Genomic DNA, 24,062 nt, shown 5'->3' with positions numbered 1-24,062 from the left:
CATTTTCAAGTTGATGGGCTCTAATTTCATTTTTAATCCCAAAAACTTTAGTGATTTGTTCCAATGCTTCATGAGGAGTATCAAGTTCTGCAATATGGAATCTAAGATCAGGAGAAATAGACATCCCTATCAAACCACGTGCTTGATCTTGTCTATTTTCCCATTTTGCAGCCTTGTCTTCATCTTTTGGTTTCTTCTCTTGGCCTGTGGCTATTCTGTAGAGACCTTTACTTCTAAGTAAATCTTCCATGTAGGATATCCATTGGAAGTAGTTAGTGCTGTCAAGAATGACTTGGCATGGACTTTCCATTTAAAAAAAAAACTGAAGCTAAAGATGCTGAAAGTAAGTGTTCCAATGGATAGATCTCGAAAAATTAGGCTGTTTTAAAAAAAACGGCTCTGAAAAAGGCTTCCGGATGAAGAAGTTATGGCTTTTTGAAAAAAATTTGTTGAAGTTGCCGGCAAAGTGCGCGAATGAAAAAAAAACGCCCCCACAAAATGGAGATTTGAACCCAAGACCTCTACTCTCTTAAAATAGCTTTGAACCAATTGAGCTATACAAAAAATTTGAGAGAGAGAGAGAGAGGGGGGGGGGGGGGGGGGGGGGGGGCCTTGGGTTGCGTGCTTGCCTTGAGAAAGCTCTTTTTTCCTACAAAACAAAAACACAAAACCCAACACGAATATGCAAAGAAAAAACGAACCTTACGGCTCGAAGTTAGCTTTACCCAAAAAACTAAATATTTTCAAAAGTTGAACCTTGCGGCTCAAAGTTAGCTTTAGCTGAAAAACTAAATATTTTTCTCAATGTTTCTGATTTTCCGAGATCACACTAAGGTGCAGGGAAAAGAGCATACGCATGAGAAAAATCCTTCCTTTCTATTTCTGATTTGCCCAGATCGCACAGAGTCGCAGGGCAAAGAGCATACGCAGAAATGAAAGGTATAGATCCGGTTAAAAAAAGGTAAATAAATCGAAACCGAAATAAGCAGAGAGAAAATAACAGTAAACTGCAAATAAAGACTGTATACCTCCAGATCTTAAAAATGACGCAGCTAGGGCTACTGGAAACCTTTTCGCATGAAACGAAAGGGGTTCCTCACTGGAACAGATGCTCCGAACACAACAGAGCAGTCCTCTCAGCCCAAAAGCAGTCAGAAACAACAGATCTAGGAAACGACAGTCGGATGCAGTTCTACCGGCTTCAGATTTGGATCACCAACGGACGCGGCCCTCAAATAGCTCCGATACCATGTAGGAATTTATAGGGTAAGTTCCTTAGAAAGAACACCAAAAGGACACCGCTCACAACCAGATCTCAAATCAATACACCAATATTTTTGACGTGGTTAAAACCCTCAAAGAGGGAAACAGTCCACGGCCTGAGCCAACGTGGCCACTTCAGGCAATTTATTAATCAAAGAATGAAAATTTACATAAGCTTTCTCTCATAGATGGATTACTCAAACAATGACCCTCCATGCGCTTTAAATAGAACTCATGGACCAATCGGGTGTCAAGCCACGGATCAAGTGTCAGTAATACCGAGGAGAGAGTGAACCGTCGGATCACTACATATCGTGACCGTCGGATTGTAAGTTACAAAATGTACAACGGTAAAGAAACACACTTTACCTAACTCTATACCTAACTCTATACTAGACCAAGTTGAACTTAACTATTTCCTATGTGTCGGAATATCCTAACACGCAAGACAGAGGTTGGTGTCCTTTATACTTCTCTCATCTATTTCTCATAAATGAAAACGAAAGTGGTTTTAGTTTGTTTGTTTCTAAGGTAGCTACCAGCCTTACTGGGATTAGCAGCTCTGTATAGACACTATTCCCGGTAACAGCATTCATGCCACGGTAAATCTAAAGATGAAGGGTATGTGTTGAAAAAAAGGTTTTCCGCTACCAAAGAGGTATGATGTGATTTTGTATTTATCGAAGGTTAAAATATTATTTCACCTGTCAATATATATTCTGCATGAAAACCTCATTGTTTTTTCCCGTATAGAATTTTCACCATTTCGTTCGTAATTTTTATTATCTTTATCATTGGAAAGCTGTTCAGTTCAAACTACTCCATGGAGATACAACATCAAATCCCAGTCTCTCATCTACTTAATCGTCATATTGTGAAGATAATGGGGAAAAGCAGGAATATTAATAGAAATTAATTGAAATGTCTTGAGCTCCTAGAGATTTACCCAGATATTTAGCAGCAATTCCAGTGGGTTGGGTGGCAGGAAATTTTCCAATGATGCATCGATTACCATGATGATGTGGCTCGAGAATTTTCATAGGGTTTTGATGATTGGTGTGTGGAGGTAAGAGATATTTCATTCCTAGCCATAGAGGAACTAATTGCAGAGGTTACAACTCTGCCTACGGATGGGGAAAAAGTTTTCAGAAGTCATGTTCTAGTTGGGATTGATGTCCCATTTTTCTTAAAATCCGAGTTCAAAGACAAAAAATGGAAGGCAAAGATGCAATGATCATGGCTGGAAGAAAAATGACATGGGATTCTATGCATTACCCAACGATATTTTACATGTGAAGCATTTTTTAACCGGGTAAACTTATACCATTTCCATTTCTTATCTCATCTAGTAGGACAAGTAAGAATGAATATCTGGTTTTATTTATTGAAAATTATAAAGCACATGGTTGCTCATTTTCGGGCCAGGGGAGACCCATCCCCTCATTTGTTTTATCACAATGACTTAATTATTTTTTTAATTTAAAATCAATTGGGAAAAGTTCAAAGAATGTGAAGCCATTTCTTGTTTTGGGGAGGGTTTCAACCCTAGCCCCCTAAGGCTAAACGAGGGAGAAATAAGGGTACAAAGAAGGGCCATTAAAATCAGGCAAGAAGATCCTCTCAAGGCGCCTCCACTGAGAAAACCCAAAGCCAAAAGCAGAAATACATTCCCTCATATTTTGTTCCTACAATTCCTAAGGTTTATGCTAGAAGAAGTGAAAAACTTAGGAAAATACAGTCTGCTGAAAACCTTCCCACTGAAAATATGCCTCCTACTGTGAATTCCCCTCATGTTGAGAAGCCACCCACTGAGAGTTCCCCTGCAGAAACTCATCTACCAAAGCAGACCAAAGGAAATAAAGTTGAAACTGAACCCCATGATGAAGAAGAACCCTCCCTATTTGAAATGTTCAAAGGGGGTAAAAGACCTCACACCAGGCCCTTAAACAAATTGAGGCTGAAGATAAAGTTGAAACAAAATCCTGACCTCACTAACCTAACCTCGCTAAGGAAGTAATAGATGTGGGAAATGTACCATTAGAGGACTTAATAATAAACAAATGGAAAATTGCAGGTTCTAAAAAGTCAAAGGCTAAGGAAAATAAAAATAAAATCCCTATGGAAACTAGACAGAGCAAGAGGCAGAGGATGGATAAGGTGGAATTTCTTTTAGAGGCAGCCAGTACCCTCATCTAGGAAGTTGGTAACCATTTTTGGGTTTTTTTTTTTCATTGTTAAAGCGCTTTTTTTTTTATCTATCACTGATATGCACTTTCAGCATTTAGGTACAAAATAGCACATAGGAGAGATGGCATTCCCATTGTCAATGAATTTTTCAAAGAAGCACTGACATTTCCATTGTCGGCGCATTCTAAAAGAAATAGTTTGAGAAAAGTGTTGACAATTAGCATGTCAGCAAAACTATCAGTTCAGGCGGCTAAAGGACTAACAACGGAAATATCAACGTATTGCAGCAGGGATGACCAAAAAGACAAGAGAAGAATAGAAGCCCATTTTTTGAGGATGAAAGGGCTGATCTACATCGAGGGAAGCACAACCATGATACATTTTCTCAACCTCATTTCCAACATAATTTTCAACAAGTTATTTTTGATATGTTTAAAAGATATTTTTAAATTCATGTACCTAAGAGATTTATACTACTATTTTTTTATTATTGTAATTAATTTGAGCTACAAACCTATTTCAGTTATTGTAATGCTTATATAAGAAATAAATGTAGAAGGAAAAAGGGTTGGCGTTTCTTTTAGATACAACATCCTTGTGTATTTTTTAGGAGATCTTAATGAAGATAGTCTTCATGAGCATTTACAAAAATTCGTGTGCTCTAATTCCCTATCTATCTTTTGATTTTTTTGTATGTCCTTATGTTTGAAAAACTAAGTGTATGATATTGGGATTCATATTTTATGCTCTTGTTTCTTTATTTCTCAAGAATTAATAATTGTTGTTCACTTAACCCTTACACTAATTTCCTTCATCTTCCTCTGAATGTCTTAAGTGTCAAAGGAATTACTGCTACCATGCTTTTGTGTTTTTATCATCAAAATTGTGTTTGTATAAAACCTAATTGGGTTAGACTTGATGCCCAATGGTGAAACTTTCACATAGCCCAACCAAACTCAATCATTCTTTGATAAATTTGGCCATAGGACTCAATTGCAAACCTTCTACTACAGTGGCCTTGAGTAGTTGAGTTTAGGAAGAGATCCCTCTCGAGGTTGAAGGGCCATATTTCAACCTCAAAGAGGTTCGAGGTTATCTTATATTTTTTCCCGTAGCCAAGGGTTTCTCTAGGAGATAACAGAACCTTATGTTGTAATCAGTTACTCAAAATTATGCTAAAAATTAAAAATCATTATAATGGTGTGGAACCTGAATGGTTGTTTAGTTCTTGTCATCCTAAATCCAGGGCAGCTCATTTTGCATGAAACAGACACCGTATGCTCCCATAAATGTGTTATTTTCACTTTTTCAAACAGGTGAATTTTCTAAAAAATGGAAAGCCTAGTTAGTAGTCTATATTGCTGACATGGCATTGACTGGGTAGGTTATGTGGCAGTTGACTGGTCAATGTTCTCTCAACGAATCAAATTGTGTCAAGTGGCACCTATTTATTGGTTAGAAATGGTGTGTTTTTATTGGTTGGAACAATGGCCAACCACGGGTTGATACGTGACCCAGCCAGAGGCCACCACGTAGTAGCCCGAGAAGCCACTAAAAGTTGGTTCAACAATCTAGATAAAGGCCACAGGATTCAAAACTAGCACCACCCAACACACAGCACAGAGCCTTACGACACCTCCTACCTGTTGGTTCTTAACCATAGTGGGAGGCACATGTATTTAAAGTTCATATGGTATACGTTTGGGGGATGGGGACCGTGGTTAACCCCTAACCCCGGTCTATGGACCATGGTTAGGGGCTAACCACAACCCCAGAAAAATTGTCATCGTTAACTAAAACTGTGACCGGCCCATGTGAACAAGTATGACAGAAGTGAAGAGGGGGGCTCGACCGACGGGGGTTGGCTGTTGGCCTTAGCCCCTAGACACGTGGCTGGAATTTTCAGAAGTTAAACGTTAGAGGGATTTTTAATAATCTGGCAATTTCGCCTAATTTTCAGCGAAAATTTCACTCCGTTAGAGCACTTGGCCAGAGAAATTGTAGGATGATGACAGATGTTGGGGAAATGTAGAGTGAATAGTGGGAAAACTAGGAGAGGTCATAAGTTCTTCAATTTTCAACCAAATTGGATGCAGAAAGAGGCTAGGTAGCCATTTTTGGACATTTTGGACTCATTGGAGTAGGTGTCATAAGCATTTGAGCATTATAAACACATATTTTTACACATTTGATCATAATAGAGAGGCTCAAGCCATTAGAAGCTGGACCAAGGAGATGTAGCCTAAGAGGGGTGAAATCCTTCATCATGTTCTTGTTCTGATGTGTTTTTGGTGATGTTCTGTACATTTGTATGTTGTTTTTCAGTCTCTTATTTATGTTAAAATTTCTCATAAAATTAACATAAAAACTCATCTTACACTTGCAAAACGCATGAATCCTTAAGCACATGAAAAGCATGTTGTTTCTAATCTGAGGAGGATCTTAGCACAACAATCTAATACTCTTAATCAGGTCATGTTGTGAAGGGGATGTGTAGAGGACTTCCAACACTGGCATGGTGGTAGATGACTACACAAATTCATCTACTATGCTATAGTTATGGGTGACCATGTAATGGCATTGGTAGCATTTTGACATAATTGTCCCTTGGTGATCCTAGCTAGTACCTCAAATGTTGGTCGATGGATCTGTAAGATGTTGTTTGTTGACAATATAGGCTCTATTATAGGTGTTTTTTGTGTCTCATTTAAAGTATCATTGTATTGACAAGACTGCTTGGAGAGGTTGACATCCCCAAAATCCATTATTAGGATTTTATAGGTTACATTCTTAGGTTGATTGGGAGGGGGAATAATGTTGTAAAATCAGGAGACTTAGAGATTATAGAGATTTCCCCTTACTTGATAATTACTTGTGATATGTGTTGGCCTTTTATTTATTTATTAGATCTTTTGTCATCAATAAATTACCAGAATAATGAACATCACAACAACATAAAGTATACAAGATATAGGCTCCAAGCCAGGGAAGAACCCCTCCAAGGGGAAAACCCAGAAAAATGCTTATCCTCTTATAGAATCTATTCAGAAAGAGACTTCCAAGAACCAAAGACCAAAGCCAAAAACCCTCCCAAGCACCAAGTTGTCCCCCCAACAAGGTCTTCTTCAAGGTAATTTTAGCCTTCGATAACTAGAAACAACAAGAAAAACCCGAGTAGCTTCACACATGTGGACAAAAAAAAGATAGATCAAGAGACTTTGATTCCTTCTTCCTTCCTTCGTCCTTATAGCTCTTTATCTTCCTTTGTAATTTCAAATTTAACTTGTCTTGGATGTTTCTTCCAAATGATTCAAGATCCTTCTATTTATAGCCTTCTTGAGGCGTTGAATTTCCCTTCTTTAGGATGACTTCTCCTTGACTGGAGCCGACTTGGCCTTGGAGGAATAAATTGATTTTTCTTGACAAATAAATATTTTTCTTTGTTACAATGAGTCCAAATGGGACTATAATACATGGCATGAGTTCTTATTTGTCCTAGAAATACCTAGAAGCACGAAGAACATGATTTTGACCTAGACTTGAGCATGCAACCCACACTTTCTATATAAAATAACATTTTATTTTCTTTATTTTTCTTTATTTATACAAAGTATGTAGTGTAATGTTTCAAAATAGGTCATTATGAATATCGAATCTAGTTACAATATCCAACACTCCCTCTTAACTAGGGAGTTAATCATAATCCTATCACATGGTACGAGGAATCTCAATCTTGAAGCATTCTCATAAGAAGAGTCTGATTGATAAGCCATCTTTGTTAAGAATATTTCATATTAACCAACACTATCATTGAAGGCCTTAACCATACAATATCATCCTTATTCGAGAGTGTTATGCTAGGAGGCTTTGTGTGAGCTTCCACACTACCTCTAAGGCACATACCCCCTGTATGTTCATCAGGTATGTCCTTTTAGGACTATTCTTATCTTAGATTTCCAATCTTGAATCCTTAAAGAATATTGGTCCCCTTCGACTACTCTTATCATGGATGCCCTACCTCATCCTCAAAAAGTATCGGTCTATAACTTCTTTAATAGATTCTTTAATCCATAAGAAGTCCCAATCTCAAATTCTTGTCCAATCCTCCAAACTCCATTCTTTCCGTATGCCCTTCACTAAGACTTACAGTTGTTAGTCCTGTTCTAGTGCATGACCCATAAATAAAAAAAAAAAACTATCCAATATCACTCCTTCAATTAGGGAAGAGATATCTACCAAACCAATCTTGTCTCTCAAGTACTCAAGTTTCTTGTTTGGTAATGCCTTAATCAGAATCTCTGCTACCTGTTCATCTGTAGGTGTATAATGCATCTTCATGACCCCGTCTCGTACCAATATTCTGATGTAGTGGTACTTATTATTTATATTCTTTGTCATAACATGAAACATTAGGTCTTCTATTAATCTTATACAACTCGCATTGGCACAATGTATATGTGTAGGGCTAAGATGTCTTTCAAACAAATCTGATAATAACATCCTAAGCTAAACAACTTCTTGATAGACTTCAATTGCAGCACCATACTCAACTTTAGCACTACTCAAAGCAATTGTATCCTGTAATGTGCTCATCCATGAGAGAATGGAAGATCCTAAGTTGAAGCATCCACTAGTTTTTCTTCTTCCATTTGTCTCACTGCGACCCCAATTAGAATCTGTATATCCCATGAGTTTGATCTCATTACCATTTTAATGAAGGCAGTGATGAATGGTTCCATGCAAATATCTTAGGATATTCTTCTTTTTTATCCAATGATCGTGCTTTGGATCCATATAAAACTAACCGAGGAAATTCACTATAAAATAAATGTTTGGTCTTGTGTTTAACTGACTGAGGACCCAATCAACTCTTTATAGAAAGTAGGATCCATAAAACTATAATTTCAACTCCTCAAATTCTGTACATTGGTAACCATAGGAGTCATCATAGGCTTGTTGTCCATTATACCAAATTTATGTAGAATTTTGATCACGTATTTACCTTAACCAAGATATATTTCACTTGGCTTCTGCCAAACTTATAGTCCCAAGTTGTAATGCATAATCTCAAGATCCTTCCTATCAAACCTGGATGCTAACTATTGAATAAAAGTGTGATTAGGTTTGGTATTTGTAAATGTATCTTTAATATTTGTACTTGTCAAGAAAAAGAAAGATTATTTTTGTAAATTATTCGAATGAGTTTCTTTCTCATTCCATAGGTCTAGAAAATTCAAAGAATCAAAGTCATGTTAAAGTGCTCTTCTTGAGCATGAATATGGGTCAACCTAGTGTCAAGTAGCCCTCCAAGAAAAGAACCATCCTGCAAAGAAGTTGAATGCGAATAAACGATGAAGAAATAGTCATATAACTGTCAAGCTGACTCATAAAAGCTGACACAATGGTTCAGTCATCATGTTGGCTTATTTATGGAGACTAACTACTATATATAGGCGTGAAACATATCTGCATTATAGGCAGACAAAACTTGGATGTATATAAAGTTTTTGATGATGATTACAATGATTAATCACAGTCTAAAGAATCTCACATTACTCTGTGACTTTGAAGAATGCAGTCTCAATGATAACCACAGTGAATACTCTCGCATTCCTCTTAGAAAATCTTGATCATGTTAAAGGTTACAAGAATCTAGGAGGAAGATTTTATTATAGAATCTCGATTGAGGAAATGGTCTATGGTTATCGGATGTAGATTATAAGAGTACACACTCTCGACATAAATATCATAGTAGTGTATGCACAACATGACAAAGACGAGGATAATCTCTGAACACAGACATATACTCGGTGGATTTATTTCTATTGTCATAGTCATGGTAACAAGAATGATCACAGTCTCAACATAAAGGAAGGATCTCAATGTACATCAAGGTGTCATAGGCATGAATAATTAACATGAGGAATTTGATACAACAGTCACATGTATATATCTATATAGATGTCTCATCATAAAAACCTCATCTACATAATGGTGACCTCGGTAAGCAGTAAAGAACTAAGTATAGATAGAGATATGGTGCAACGGTGTTTCTCTCATGAATATCTTAGTGATGATGCAACAATAATGGATGTCTCAATGGTGTAATGACGACGATGATCTCAACAGTATGAATAAGAGGTTTGGTGGCTTGGTCTTGGAGTGGCTCATTTAGTCAAGGGACATTGTCTTGGTTTTCATCAATTAGAATTTCTATAAGAAGAATTTTATGTGGGTTTTCCTATCCAAGAGGGAGAGGTTTTGGCCATGGAATAATGCCAACTTATTGTGTTCTTGTCTCTATGTTATTGTAGCTATTTAATGAATAAAAGAAGAAACACTAATGTTAACAAGCTAAGAATTAATATTTATAATGTAAAGAAGAATCTCATTAATCTTGTGCCCGAGATTCTTCAACATGGTATCAGAGCTACAGTTATAGCCTAAGGAAGGGCAGAAAAGAGACATTGAAAGAACAAGTCTACAACAAGAAATCTACAAACAAAACTTTGGATCGCTCTAATTGGATGGTACAAGCTCTCGGTGCCATAGAGTAGTGACATGTTCAAACTACTCATCAATCTTGATGAGCACATCAAAGTATAATACCTCAGTATATGAACTCAGTGGATACTCTGTTTCAGTAAAAGAGGAGAATACCCTGTCACGACACTCTTATGATTTATGTACAATCTTGGAATCAATACAATCACTATCTCATGATCGCAATCCTCAACATATGAAATGTTGTCACTACATGATCATGATGGAAAGATACACTAACAAATCTTGACACATCTTTGTCTCGGTAATCTCTTGACAAAAGAATGATGGTCTCAAACATCCTATAGAACCACTCAGTTTCAATTGAAATAATCATGGTGATCCCAATTATACTTATGATGCTTAGTTATTAAGGATCTCAGGTAAAATTCAATTGCTTGAGTAGGCATAAATTATAATCTCAGGAAAACAAAGTATTGTTGGTGCTCATAAACTCAGGAAAAGAAGACAAGTTTGGTTATCATAGTCACATCCTCGGTAAAGATTTGTGTGCAATCATGATAAACGCAACTTATATTCTCGGTTAAGGTGCATAAGTTATGATCTCAGTAAAAGCTATGAAGAGACATTCATGATCTCGATAGATCAAAAGGCATATCTCCAATAAATATCTCAATAAAAACACAGTGATGAATTCGGTGACAAGTTCGAGCTCACAACATAGTGCACAATTCAAATGAACAACACTCATGGACATCACTAGCTTGGTACAGTATCAATATACTTATCACAGTTTCAAATCTGGTCTATAAACATGATCTCAATAGCATGATTCTCGGATCAAAGCATGAATTTTATGATGTTGAGTATAATAAGGTCCACTTGTGGGATGGCAGTATCACTAGCATGTCAAATATAGGAGTCAAAAACACCTTGAAGATGAATTAGAAGTCAAGATGATCTCAAGATCACAAATCAATTTCGATGATGAAAAGATCACAAATGTCATGATGCTAGAAGGTATCCAAAGAATTTTTGGTAAAAGGATATGGTTCATGATTAGTAGCTCAAGCAAAGGAAAGTTGGTAGAGAAACTATCAACATTATGTGAAAATTCATGTCACCATATATGATGAAAGCCCATGGTAAGAGGGAGTAGAATTCATTGAATTAGACTCTTTAGAAGTCTCTTTTTGGGCTCCTAGATCCTACATATAATGTGACTACAATATATTATAGGATGTGGTGTAAAATTATGGAAGTATTAGAAACAAGATCTCATGACATCATCACAAGGGTGAATATGATCATGAAGATAAGTAAAATATCTATATCAACAAATTAGGGTTTTTATGAAAGAAGGCAAGTTGTAGGCAACAACTTTGTAGAACTCAAACATTTGAAGAATGCTCATCATGCAACAGAAGGGAAACATTTGCTGAATAGGGATCTCTAAGATCCTCAAGATTCTCTAATGGAATATTCACTAGAAGATTCACTGATCCAGGGATGAAGCAAGTGTTTCAATAGAAACTCCAACCTATGGAGGTCGTGAATAATGATGTGATGACGTAAGAGAAGTTCAAGGGGTTGAATATCTTTCAATCAAGGAATTTGTTGAAAGAATAATGGACAACCTAAAGGTAAAGATGAGGTATGTATACTTGTATATAAATTTTATAAATTCATGTTGCATGGTTTCATATCAATACTTATATCATGAAAAGCACGATCAAAGGAAAAGGATCTCCTCCTCTTAAAGGATGCAGAAAGACATAAGTCACACCAGATGAAATCAACATAATATGTCCTCATATGAAATATGAAGTGGTTGACTATAATTACATAAATCTGATTAGAAAACTCTAAAAGACACTTGGGAATATGTAAGGAAGGAAGAAATCATGAGATATGCAACCCTGATGAAGGCAATCAACATCCATAAAGATCAAGAAGACATGACTAGAAAATATCTCGGAAAGATATGAAGACTCTGATAGAAAATATGTAGACCCTTGACTATGGATATCTTTGGGAGATGTGTCAACATGAATGCGCAATGTTGATACGTACATAAATATGTAATGATGAAGAGCCACCTAGTAAGGTACGATTTGATTTAATTATATATTTGATTTCTTGAATGATATCTGGATAAGTTCATGCGGGGCTACTTACAAGTACAACTAGCAATCATGTGATGAATGGAAGAAGAATGATGAGAAAGAAGTAGTCATATGATGAAGGTTCTAGATATGAATAAAGCCACTTTTCATGAAGAAAGGAATGACATGATGAACTAAGGAGGAAAGTGACCGATGACTATTTCCCTACGAGAAAGAATCTCAACTACCTTTCATGACATCAAGGAGACAAGTTGATTAAGCAACTGAAGGACCCACGAAGAAGAATTTGTTGATGTATAGAAGAGCCACTAGCTAAGAGGGAGCTATGAAAGGTCCCTGATCAAGAGGGAGCTTGAATTAGATCACTCGTGATTACAAAGGAGTGACAGTTGTGTTTTTCTATTTCATGTGTCATGCACTAGACCAAGACTAGTAGTCATAAGTCTAGGTGAAGGCCATGAATGGAAATGAAGACACATGATAGACACAACATTCTTGTCTTCACCTAGGAATAAAGAATGGAGGTTTGGGTAATCATCTGGCATCTGATGCTCTTTGAGGATGTGTAGGGCATCCAAGACAAGAGTAGGCAAGAGGACCGATATTATTTGAGGGATGGGAACCCAAGATAAGAATAGTCCTAGAAGGTCATACTCAATGAACACCCTGGTGGGTATGTACCTTGAGATACAATTATAAAGGTATCTATAAATCATTGGTATTGCCAACATTGTGCTCTGATCTTATGAGAGATAAATTTTTTAGTCAAGGCCTTGCTATAAACAATGTTGGTTACTATGATGCTATACAGATGGGTTACCAATCTGATTCTTCTTATGTTAAATTCTTCATATTGAGAATGACCAAGTACCATTGTAAATACCACCCTAGTTAAGAGGGAGTGTTGAAGAAAAGTGTAACTAGGTTCGGTGTTTGGAATTGTAAATTTAATCTTTATACTTGTCCAGAAAAAGAAATATTGTTTAGATAATCTTCGGCAAAATCACATAATCAGTCTTTTGTCGACGCGTTTCGAACCAACCAGTGTGGTTCATCGTCAGGACAAGTTGAAGGACCAATCTGGCTAAGCTTGCTTAAATAGAGTGTGCAGAGATTCCAACGGCTATAATGCCAACGGCTAATTTTGACCAAAGGTCTTAGTCAAACCACTAACTATATTATTAATAATCTTAGAAACCGCTAAAACATATAATATATTATTATTATTAGCTTATATACTAAGAGAGTTCCTATGTTAATTTTGAGTATGAATAATATAATATTTATATAATCCATTCTTAAATATAATGGTATGTATAATCGTTCATATTTAATTAAATAATATCATTCTAATGTTATTTAGTATTAAATTATTATTACATTAAGAAATTTTGTTACATTCGGTAAGTTGTGTATTGATTTAATAATAAAAAGTTAAACTTCAATATATTATTTTAATAAAAGTAATAATTAAATCATCTATATAATTTATAATTCTAATATCATTAATTTAATATTCTTATTAAATCTTTATTATTCAGTTACATTAGGTAAATACATAATTAAAGTATATGTTTATTAATAATAGAATATAGGTGAATAGTGTATTAAATTAATATTAATTGTTTAAAGCTAAGGTCCAAAGGTAAACCCTAAAATATATTATTTTAATTAATTATATCAAAATGGCCCATTCGAAAATAAAATAGTAATTTATGTTTATTAAATAATCTTTATAATTCCAATATTTTTAAATTCGCATTCTTGTTAAATCTTTATTATTTAGTTACGATAGGTAAATACCATAATAGATTATCCAAAAAATATAACTCACTCAAACTCACTCACTATTATAGGATATCATATAATTATATCAAATTATTATTTCTTATTTATTATTTGACATACAGGTCATTTTTCAAAAACTATATCATTTCTTATAATTTATATTAATAATCTATATTCATTAAATAAGTAATATTAATTCACTAAAAAGATATTAAGAATAACTATGACATTAGGTAAATAGATTATTACTAATAAGGTTTAAAAAGGGTTTAAAAGTCAAATAAATAAGAAATTAGATAAAGGGAAATTTTAAAGGAATGGAAGAAATAAATAAAATTGCATAAAAAAGGAGAAAAAATCTAATCTAAAGGAAATAAACCCCTTAGAATCATAAACGGGATAAGGAAAATACTTAGCCCGAAAATGCTAAATAACTAATTAATAACCCATACACTCCATAATAATAGGATTAATCCGCCAAAAACACACCTTAAGGAGAGGGAAGACAGAGACCCTAAAACCTAACAAAAGGGGAATGAGGAGGCTAGGAAGACAAGGCTGGGACCCAACAACTGCTAATCTTCCAGCCATCATCCCTATTAAGATTGTTCGGCCTTTTCTCAATCTCCAGAGCCTCTCTAAATTTGCGATGGTGAAACTGCGCTACTCTGGCAATGACTTGAGCCTCTTCTATACATACATGATGCATCGTCTTCCCCGCATGCTCAGCCAGGGCTGAGGACTTGGTCCTACCATGCCTTAAGTCTGCCGAATGCTCACTAATCCGCTGATTGATAGAGCGACCAGTCTCGCCAATATAAGACTGGTCTCTCTATCAATCAGCGGATTAGTGAGCATTCGGCAGACTTAAGGCATGGTAGGACCAAGTCCTCAGCCCTGGCTGAGCATGCGGGGAAGACGATGCATCATGTATGTATAGAAGAGGCTCAAGTCATTGCCAGAGTAGCGCAGTTTCACCATCGCAAATTTAGAGAGGCCCTGGAGATTGAGAAAAGGCCGAACAATCTTAATAGGGATGATGGCTGGAAGATTAGCAGTTGCTGGGTCCCAGCCTTGTCTTCCTAGCCTCCTCATTCCCCTTTTGTTAGGTTTTAGGGTCTCTGTCTTCCCTCTCCTTAAGGTGTGTTTTTGGCGGATTAATCCTATTATTATGGAGTGTATGGGTTATTAATTAGTTATTTAGCAATTTCGGGCTAAGTATTATCCTTATCCCGTTTATGATTCTAAGGGGTATATTTCCTTTAGATTAGATTTTTTCTCCATTTTTATGCAATTTTATTTATTTCTTCCATTCCTTTAGAATTTCCCTTTATCTAATTTCTTATTTATTTGACTATTAAACCCTTTTTTAAACCTTATTAGTAATAATCTATTTACCTAATGTCATAGTTATTCTTAATATCTTTTTAGTGAATTAATATTACTTATTTAATGAATATAGATTATTAATATAAATTATAAGAAATGATATAGTTTTTGAAAAATGACCTGTATGTCAAATAATAAATAAGAAATAATAATTTGATATAATTATATGATATACCTATAATAGTGAGTGAGTTTGAGTTAGTTATATTTTTTGGATATTCTATTATGGTATTTACCTAATGTAACTAAATAATAAAGATTTAACAAGAATGCGAATTTAAAAATATTGGAATTATAAATTATATAGATTATTTAATAAACATAAATTACTATTTTATTTTCGAATGGGCCATTTTGATATAATTAATTAAAATAATATATTTTAGGGTTTACCTTTGGACCTTAGCTTTAAACAATTAATATTAATTTAATACACTATTTACCTATATTCTATTATTAATAAACATATACTTTAATTATGTATTTACCTAATGTAACTAAATAATAAAGATTTAATAAGAATATTAAATTAATGATATTAGAATTATAAATTATATAGATGATTTAATTATTACTTTTATTAAAATAATATATTGAAGTTTAACTTTTTATTAAATCAATACTCAACTTACCAAATGTAACAAAATTTCTTAATGTAATAATAATTTAATACTAAATAACATTAGAATGATATTATTTAATTGAATATGAACGATTATACATACCATTATATTTAAGAATGGATTTTATAAATATTATATAATTCATACTCAAAATTAACATAGGAACTCTCTTAGTATATAAGCTAATAATAATAATATATTATATGTTTTAGCGGTTTCTAAGATTTTAATAATTTAGTTAGTGGTTTGACTAAGACCTTTGGTCAAAATTAGCCGTTGGCATTATAGCCGTTGGAATCTCTGCACACTCTATTTAAGCAAGCTTAGCCAGATTGGTCCTTCAACTTGTCCTGACGATGAACCACACTGGTTGGTTCGAAACGCATCGACAAAAGACTGATTATGTGATTTTGCCGAAGATTATCTAAACAATGTTATGGATCACAGAAGTCTAAATTCCTTAAAAGAAATATTATTTTTGTAAATTATTCGAATGAGTTTCGTTCTCATTCCATAGGTCTAGAAAATTCAAAGAATCAAGTTCATTTTAAAGAGCTCTTCTTGAGCATGAATATGTGTCAACCTAGTGTCAAGTAGCCCTCCAAGAAAATCACCATCCTCCAAAGAAGAAGACTACCAAAAAATGATGAAGAAATAGTCATATAACTGTTAAGTTGGCTCATAAAAGGTGACACATTGGTTCAGTGGTCATGTCGGCTTATTTATGGAGACTAACTAGTATATATAGGCATGGAAAGTATTTGCATTACAAGAAGACAAAACTCGGATGTCTCTGAAGTTTTCAGTGATGATTATAGTGAGTAATCACAGTCTAAAGAATCTCGCATTACTCTATGACTTCGGAGAAGGAATTCTCGATGATAACCACAATGAATACCATCACATTCCTCCATAAATATCGAACGATTTAAAGGTTACAAGAATCTCAGAGGAAGAAGTTATTATAGAATCTCAGTTGAGGAAAGTGTCTATGGTTCTTGGATGCAGATTATAAGAGTACACACTCGCGACATAAATATCACAATAGTGTATGCACAACATGATAAAGATGAGGATAATCTTTGAACATAGTCACATACTCGGTGAAGTTTTCTATGTTTTCATAGTCATGGTGACAATAATGATCACAATCTCAACATAAATGAAGGATCTCAATGTACATCAAGGTGTCATCATAGGCGTGAAGGCTTAACATGAGGACTTCGATGCAACAATCACATGTATATATCTATGTGCATGTCTCATCATAGAAACCTCATCTACATAATGATGATCTCGGTAAGCAGTAAAGAAATAAGTAAAGATAGAGATATGGTGAAAAAATCTTGCTCTCATGAATATCTCAGCGATGTTGTAGTAGTAATGGATGTCTTAGTGGTGCAGTGACGATGATGATATCAAAAGTATGAAGAAGAGGATTGGTGGCTTGGTCTTGGAGTGGCTCAGTTAGTCAAGGGACATGGTCTTAGCGTTCGTCAATTGGAATCTCTATAAGAAGAATTTTATGTGGGTTGTCCTCTCTAAGAGGGAGAGGTTTTGGCCCTAGCAGAATGCCAACTTATTGTGTTCTTATCTCTTTGTTATGGTAGCTATTTAATGAATAAAAGAGGACACACTAATGTTAACAAGCTAAGAATTAATAGTTATCATGTAAAGAAGAATATCATTAACCTCGTGCCCTAGATTCTTCAACACTAACTACTTCTTGCATTTCTGAATTCAATGCTCCGCCTTGTGACAAGTAGATCATCCACATATAAGAGTATGATGATTGGTTCACCCTAGAACACCCTGATGTATACGTTAGTATACACAAAACTCTTGGTAAAACCAAGTACCAATAGGTATGCATCCATTCTTGCATACCAAGCTCTAGGTTCTCACCTTAAGCCATATAGAGCTTTCTTCAGTCTGTAGACATGAGTCTCCCTCTGATTTATTTTGAATCCTCGAGATTTCTCAATGTAAACCTCTTCATAAATAGTCCCATTTAGAAAAGTTTTCATGACATACATTTGATCGATGTTCCATCCCATAGTATCATCTAAAGGAACAAGTGAAATTATTGTTGTATATCTAGTTATAGGTGTTGGCATTATGATACAAGTATTGTCCTTGATGGCAACCCTACAGGTTAACTAAGTTTTGATAAGAGGCTAACAGGAATATTTAGAGGCAATAAGGAAGTGGTACAGAGGATTAGGAAGATGGAACTAAGGTCTATTTACCAGAATAAAGAAGTTGAAGGAAGAAGATGATGTAAGAACAGTTTAAGAGATACACGCAAGTTCACTTAGTCCAAGCAGCGTATACATGCAGGTACTCAGAAAAGAAATAGTGTATAACGTACACATGCACTCCCATAGAAGGCAAAGCATGTACATGTTGAAAACCATGGTTTTGGTCCAAGGTATCTTTGGACCATGTTATTGACCCTAGGTATTTAGTCCGAGGTATTCGGTCCGTTGTATTTGATCCAAGGTATTTGTCCTAAGTGGATTCAGTCCATGGTATTGAGAAAGGCCAAAAACTATATAAAGAAGGGAGGATCATAAGGCCAGATGTGCAAGTGAATAAGATTCTAAAGAATACTTCTATCTTAAATATATCTTATGTTGCAGGGTTATGTTTGGGACTAGATATGAAATATTTATGTGCACCTTGAGTTCAATATTGGATTAGGATCATCAAACCTAAAATGACTTACTCTTGAATGATATGATATTGGTTGAGGCTAGATATGATGTTTTGTGTCTGTTTTATTCATTATCTATCATGATCTGGGTTTGTCTGAAGTCTGGAATTGCAGCAAAGTTTTGAGTCAATATTTATAGATTTGTACGCAGGTTCGTCTCAACAAAAGAGCGTATACACACAGGTTCTGTTATTTCAAGTAGCGTATACAAAATCAAGGCTTGATGTTTATAGATGACTGATCTATCAGATCAATATTGCTGATTTATTGCTTCTGCTATCTTACTATTGTCTGTCAATAAAGTCTTCTTAGATCTGAATGTAAATCTGAATGCATAAGGAGGTTGATATTTGATTGATTGTATAAGTGAGAATAAGTGTTTTCTGTTGCTTGCCTATGTAAAGTTATGTAAGTTGACAGTAGATGTTCAGTACATTGTTGGTTGGTACAGTTTGTGATTCAGAGATTTTATGATTCAGAATCTTTAGAGGTATACGCAGGTTGGGTTGAAGGAAGTAGCGTATACACGCAGGTTTTCTTCATTGAAGTAGCGTATATAGTCTGACACATGAATTTTTGAGGTTTCAGTTGGTTCTGAATGTTGATACAGGTTTCTGGGTTCAACATAGTGTTCTGATGACAGTGATCTGATTGTTTCAGATTAACTGCATGTTGGTTGATGAAGTTTGAGTTTCTAAATTTTTGATGGGTTATTGATGAGTCAAGGTCTTCATATGTCTTGATATGTGCCAGGAGCATCCAGTCTGAAAATTCATGAAACATGGTCCCTGGTGGAAGAGTGGAGTTTTCTGTAGGCTGGAACCTACGTACTAGTAAACATATTGGCTAGTACAAGAGCTAGGGGGTTGTAGCTCCCTTCTAGTAGAAGTTGGAGAATGAGAGAAGGTCGTAACCTTCTGCAGGTAGAAGCCTGCGTACTGGTATGAGTCTGCACTAGTACAAGATTGTAAGCAAATTTCTTATTATTAAAAGAAGACAGAGATGACAGCAACAGGTGGTTTTCACCCACATTGGGTTTCCACCTTAAATCTTGGTGTTCATGTGTGTTTCTTATGTGTAATGGTTTATTATGTTTATACTACACATGGCTATTGTTTAATGATTGATGAAGTACTGATGCACCGATTAAAGATCAACATATGATGAATCATAAGTTTACTGCATAAACGCTAGTTGCCTTAAAGACAGTTGCGTGTACACACTAGTTCCCCTCTCTGAAGTAGCGTATATAAATATGATTATGAAAAAGAAAAATTCTTGATCGAATAATACTGATTCACCCCCCTCTCAGTATTATTTCCAACAGTTGGAATCAGAGCAGGTCCTTCAAAAGAAGATTGATCGCTTGAAGTAAGATCCATCAAGCTGAATAATCACGAAAGCATGGGATCCATCAGACCGCCAATGTAAAATGGGAGAAACTTTGTTTATTGGAAAATAAGAACCACAACCTATCTACAATCTCTTGGAACAGATGTCTGGGAAATTGTGGAAGGAGGATATAAATTTCCAACAGCAATTCCTACAGAAACGGCAGGTAAAAAGCAATATGAAACCAATGCCAAAGCTGTCAATACTTTATTGGGAAGTTTGTCACAATCAGAGTTTGTCAAAGTCATGCAGCTCAAATAAGCCAAAGAGATATGGGACAAAATCATTCAGAGCTACGAAGGAGACTCTTAGGTAAAACGTGCTAAGCTTCAAACTCTCAGAATTCAATATGAAACTCTTAAGATTCATAGTGATGAGAGTATAGCTAGTTACTTCTTACATATAGATGAGGTTGTTAATTGTATGCAGAATCTAGGTGAAGAAATAAAGGAAGTTACCTTAGTTGAGAAAATTTTGAGATCCTTGTCTGCTACATTTGAATCAAAAGTGTTTGCCATAGAAGAAAAACAGGATATGTAAAATATCACTATGACACAACTTCACAGAATCCTAACTACTTTTGAGACGAGAAAAGGAGGTCCATTAGATATGAGAGAAGCCACATTTAAAGCTTCATCAAAAGGAAAAGAAAAGGAAGAACACAGTGAATCAGGACACATTTCAGAAGAAGAAGATGAGGTAAGTTTTGTCAAGAAGCTTCAATAGGGTTCTGGAAGGTTCAGAGGTAAGCTACCTTTCAAATGCTTTTCTTGTCGTAGAGTCAGTCATTATGCTGCCAGATGTCCTCATAAAGATAAACATGAAAAAGGAAAGGAATATGCAAAAGGGAATAAGAAACAAGTTATGAATAGAAGGAGTTACTATACTCATGAAGATAGCGATGGTTTATCTAATAGTGATGAAGATGAAACTCGTCAAGATTACAGACTTCTCATGGCTTATAATAGCGATGATTTTTGGGATAGTTTAGAAGAGGATAGTGATGATTTATCTAATAGTGATGATTATAAACTTCGCATGTCTTATGAAAATGATGAATTTTGGGATGATTTAGAAGAGGAAAACTTTCATGAAGAAATCTCTAAACTCAAAATCTGTTTATAAGAAAAGAATATGATCATAGATACCTAGACATACCAACTTGCTGAAAAAGAAAAACACAATGAAAAACTAGAATCTGAAATTGTGGGTCTAAGAAAAGATCTTGAGAAAACAAAATCTTTCAATCTTAGTTTTTCTGAAGGATCAAAAACTTTATATGAAATTATCAAAGTTTAGCATTCTCCTCTAATAAATATAGGTCATGGATATACTGAAGAAGCATCTCAATCACAGAAGCTGTCAACGTCCACCAAAAGCTATCTTGATGTAGCAAAGACCAGTGAACAGTATGACAATCGTCAGCAAAGGCATAAAGATGATCACCACATAAATCATACTCAATTTTCTCCAAGGATGAATATCAATAGAAGCCACAACCAACCTCAGGAAATCATACTCAATTTGCTCCAAAGATGAATATCAATAGAAACTACAATCAACAGGTAAATAGATTCGATAGTGGCAGAAACTTATTTAAGGGGCAATGTTTTTCATGTCATAATTTTGGGCACAAAGCTTCTCAATGTGTTGCTTACAAAACCATCATGACTAGAGAAGCACAAAATCAAAGGAATGTAACAGGGATCAAGAGAAGTTCCTATAATAACTTTTCTCCTCTTGAAAATGAAATAGAATGCTCAATTTGTAACAACTTTGGTCATGAAGAATCTGAATGCAGGAGAAAATTTCAACAAACACCTCAAAAGGAGAAAATGCCATTAAATCCCAAGATATGGAGAAGGAAAGAATCTCAAACATAAAGATGTGGTATAGCCTTGTATGTAGAAGGACAAGAAAATCAGTGGTACATCGATAGTGGATGCTCCAAACATATGACAGGTGACAAAGAGAAACTTCACTCATATAATGCCTTAGAAAAGGAAAAGAATGTCTCGTTTGGAAATAAAATTCCAGTTGTCATAAAAGGTAATGGTTTTGTTTTCTTGAAAGAAAAGGTTAAAGCTGGAAATGTTATGTATGTAGATGGTTTAAAGCATAACCTGTTGAGTGTTAGTCAAATGTGTGATCAAGGAAATGAAGTGGTGTTTCGATCAAACAGATGTGTTGTTCGTGAGCTTGATACAGGAGAGACCATGATCAAAGGTACAAGAACTCCAAACAACTTATACATACTCAAAGGAGGACAAAAACAGTGTTATCTAAGCAAAAATGATGAAAACTGGTTGTGGCATAGAAGATTGGGACATCTAAGCTTTTCTCAAATAAGAAAAACATGCAGACTCAAGGTTGTTCGTGATCTTCCAGATATCAGAATCCCAGAAAATACAATTATCAAATCATCTCAAATTGATAAGCAAACTAGAGTTCACTTCATGCAAAAAGAAGGGTCAGCTAGTAAGCCTCTTGAACTTATCCATATTGATTTATGTGGACCAACAAGGAAAAAGTCACCTCATGGAGAAGAACACTTTATTTTGTTCATTGATGATTTTTCCAGAATGTGCTAGATACGTCTTCTAAAGCATAAAGATGAAGCATTTGAAAAGTTCCAAGCCTTCAAAGCTTTGGTTTAAAATGAATCAAATCGAAAAATCAAATGCCTCACATCTAATCGAGGAGGGGAATTTATATCGGATGAATTCTTTGACTTTTGTGAACAACATGGAATAAAAAGGGAATTCTCCACTACAAGAACACCTCAACAAAATGGTGTAGTAGAAAGGATGAACAGAACAGTTCAACAAATGGCTTGAGCCATGCTAGATGAATTTGGAACTCCTGCAACCTTCTGGGGTGAAGCTGCATTCGCTGCCGTGACTATTCTCAACAAAGCAAATTTTCGAGTAAATAACACTCAAACTCCACACGAAATTTGGTATGGTAAGACTCCTAATGTAAAATACTTTAAAGTTTTTGGAAGAAAATGTTTTATCAAAAGGACTGCTGAAAAACTTGGTAACTTTGAACCCAGAGTAGATGAAGGGATTCTTCTTGGTTATTCTTCGAAAAGTAAAGGATATAAATATTATAATAAAATGCTTGGTAAAATTGTTGAAAGCATTGATGCTGTAGTTGATGAAGCATGCAGAAATCCAAAACAGATAAAATCAACAGAAGATTATGACATTGAGGAAGATGGGGATTACTTTCCCACATCAAATCAAAATTATATTGAATAAGAAACCAATGAAGCACCAGAAGAAGATATAATGGTATAAGAAAATAATTCGTCCAGGTATGTTCAGAAAAATCATCCTTAAACTCAAATTTTAGGAGAAAGGGAGGTTGGTGTACAGAAAAGAAGAACTATTATAGGGACCTCAAGCTATCTAGCATTACTATCCTCCAATGAACCTCAAAATGTAAATGAAGCATGCAAAGATGAATGTTGGGTCAAGGCCATGGATGAAGAACTTGAGAAAATTGAAAAGAATGACACTTGGGAATTAGTTCCTAGACCTCATGATAAAAATATTATAGGAACTAAATGGATATTCAAGAACAAGCTGAATGAAAATGGAGAAGTCATCAGAAACAAGGCTAGACTTTTTTGTAAAGGGTATGCTCAACAAAGGTATATATTTTGAAGAAACTTTTGCACCTATTGCCAGACTTGAAGCCATAAGAATGTTTCTTGCTCTTTCTAGTTTTCGGAAATTCAAAGTATACCAAATGGATGTAAAATTAGCCTTCCTTAATGGAGATTTAGAAGAAGAAGTTTATATTGAATAGCCAGAAGGATTCATTCTTGGAAATGATGCAAAACTTGTATGCAGACTCAAAAAGGCTCTCTATGGTTTGAAACAGGCTCCAAGGGCTTGGTATTACCGCCTTGACAAATATCTACACCAACAAGGTTTTACAAAAGGTTCTGCAGATAGCAATTTATATACAAATATTGAAAATGATAAATTGCTAATTATTATTGTTTATGTTGATGATATCATTTTTGGTAGCAATGAAGAATCCATGAGTCAGAATTTTGCTTCA

Source organism: Pinus tabuliformis, chromosome 5_2 (genome assembly GCF_031772625.1).
Source record: "Pinus tabuliformis cultivar Carrire ecotype Pingquan chromosome 5_2, CPIR1, whole genome shotgun sequence".
Lineage (NCBI taxonomy): Eukaryota > Viridiplantae > Streptophyta > Pinopsida > Pinales > Pinaceae > Pinus > Pinus tabuliformis.
This window is presented reverse-complemented; position numbering follows the sequence as displayed.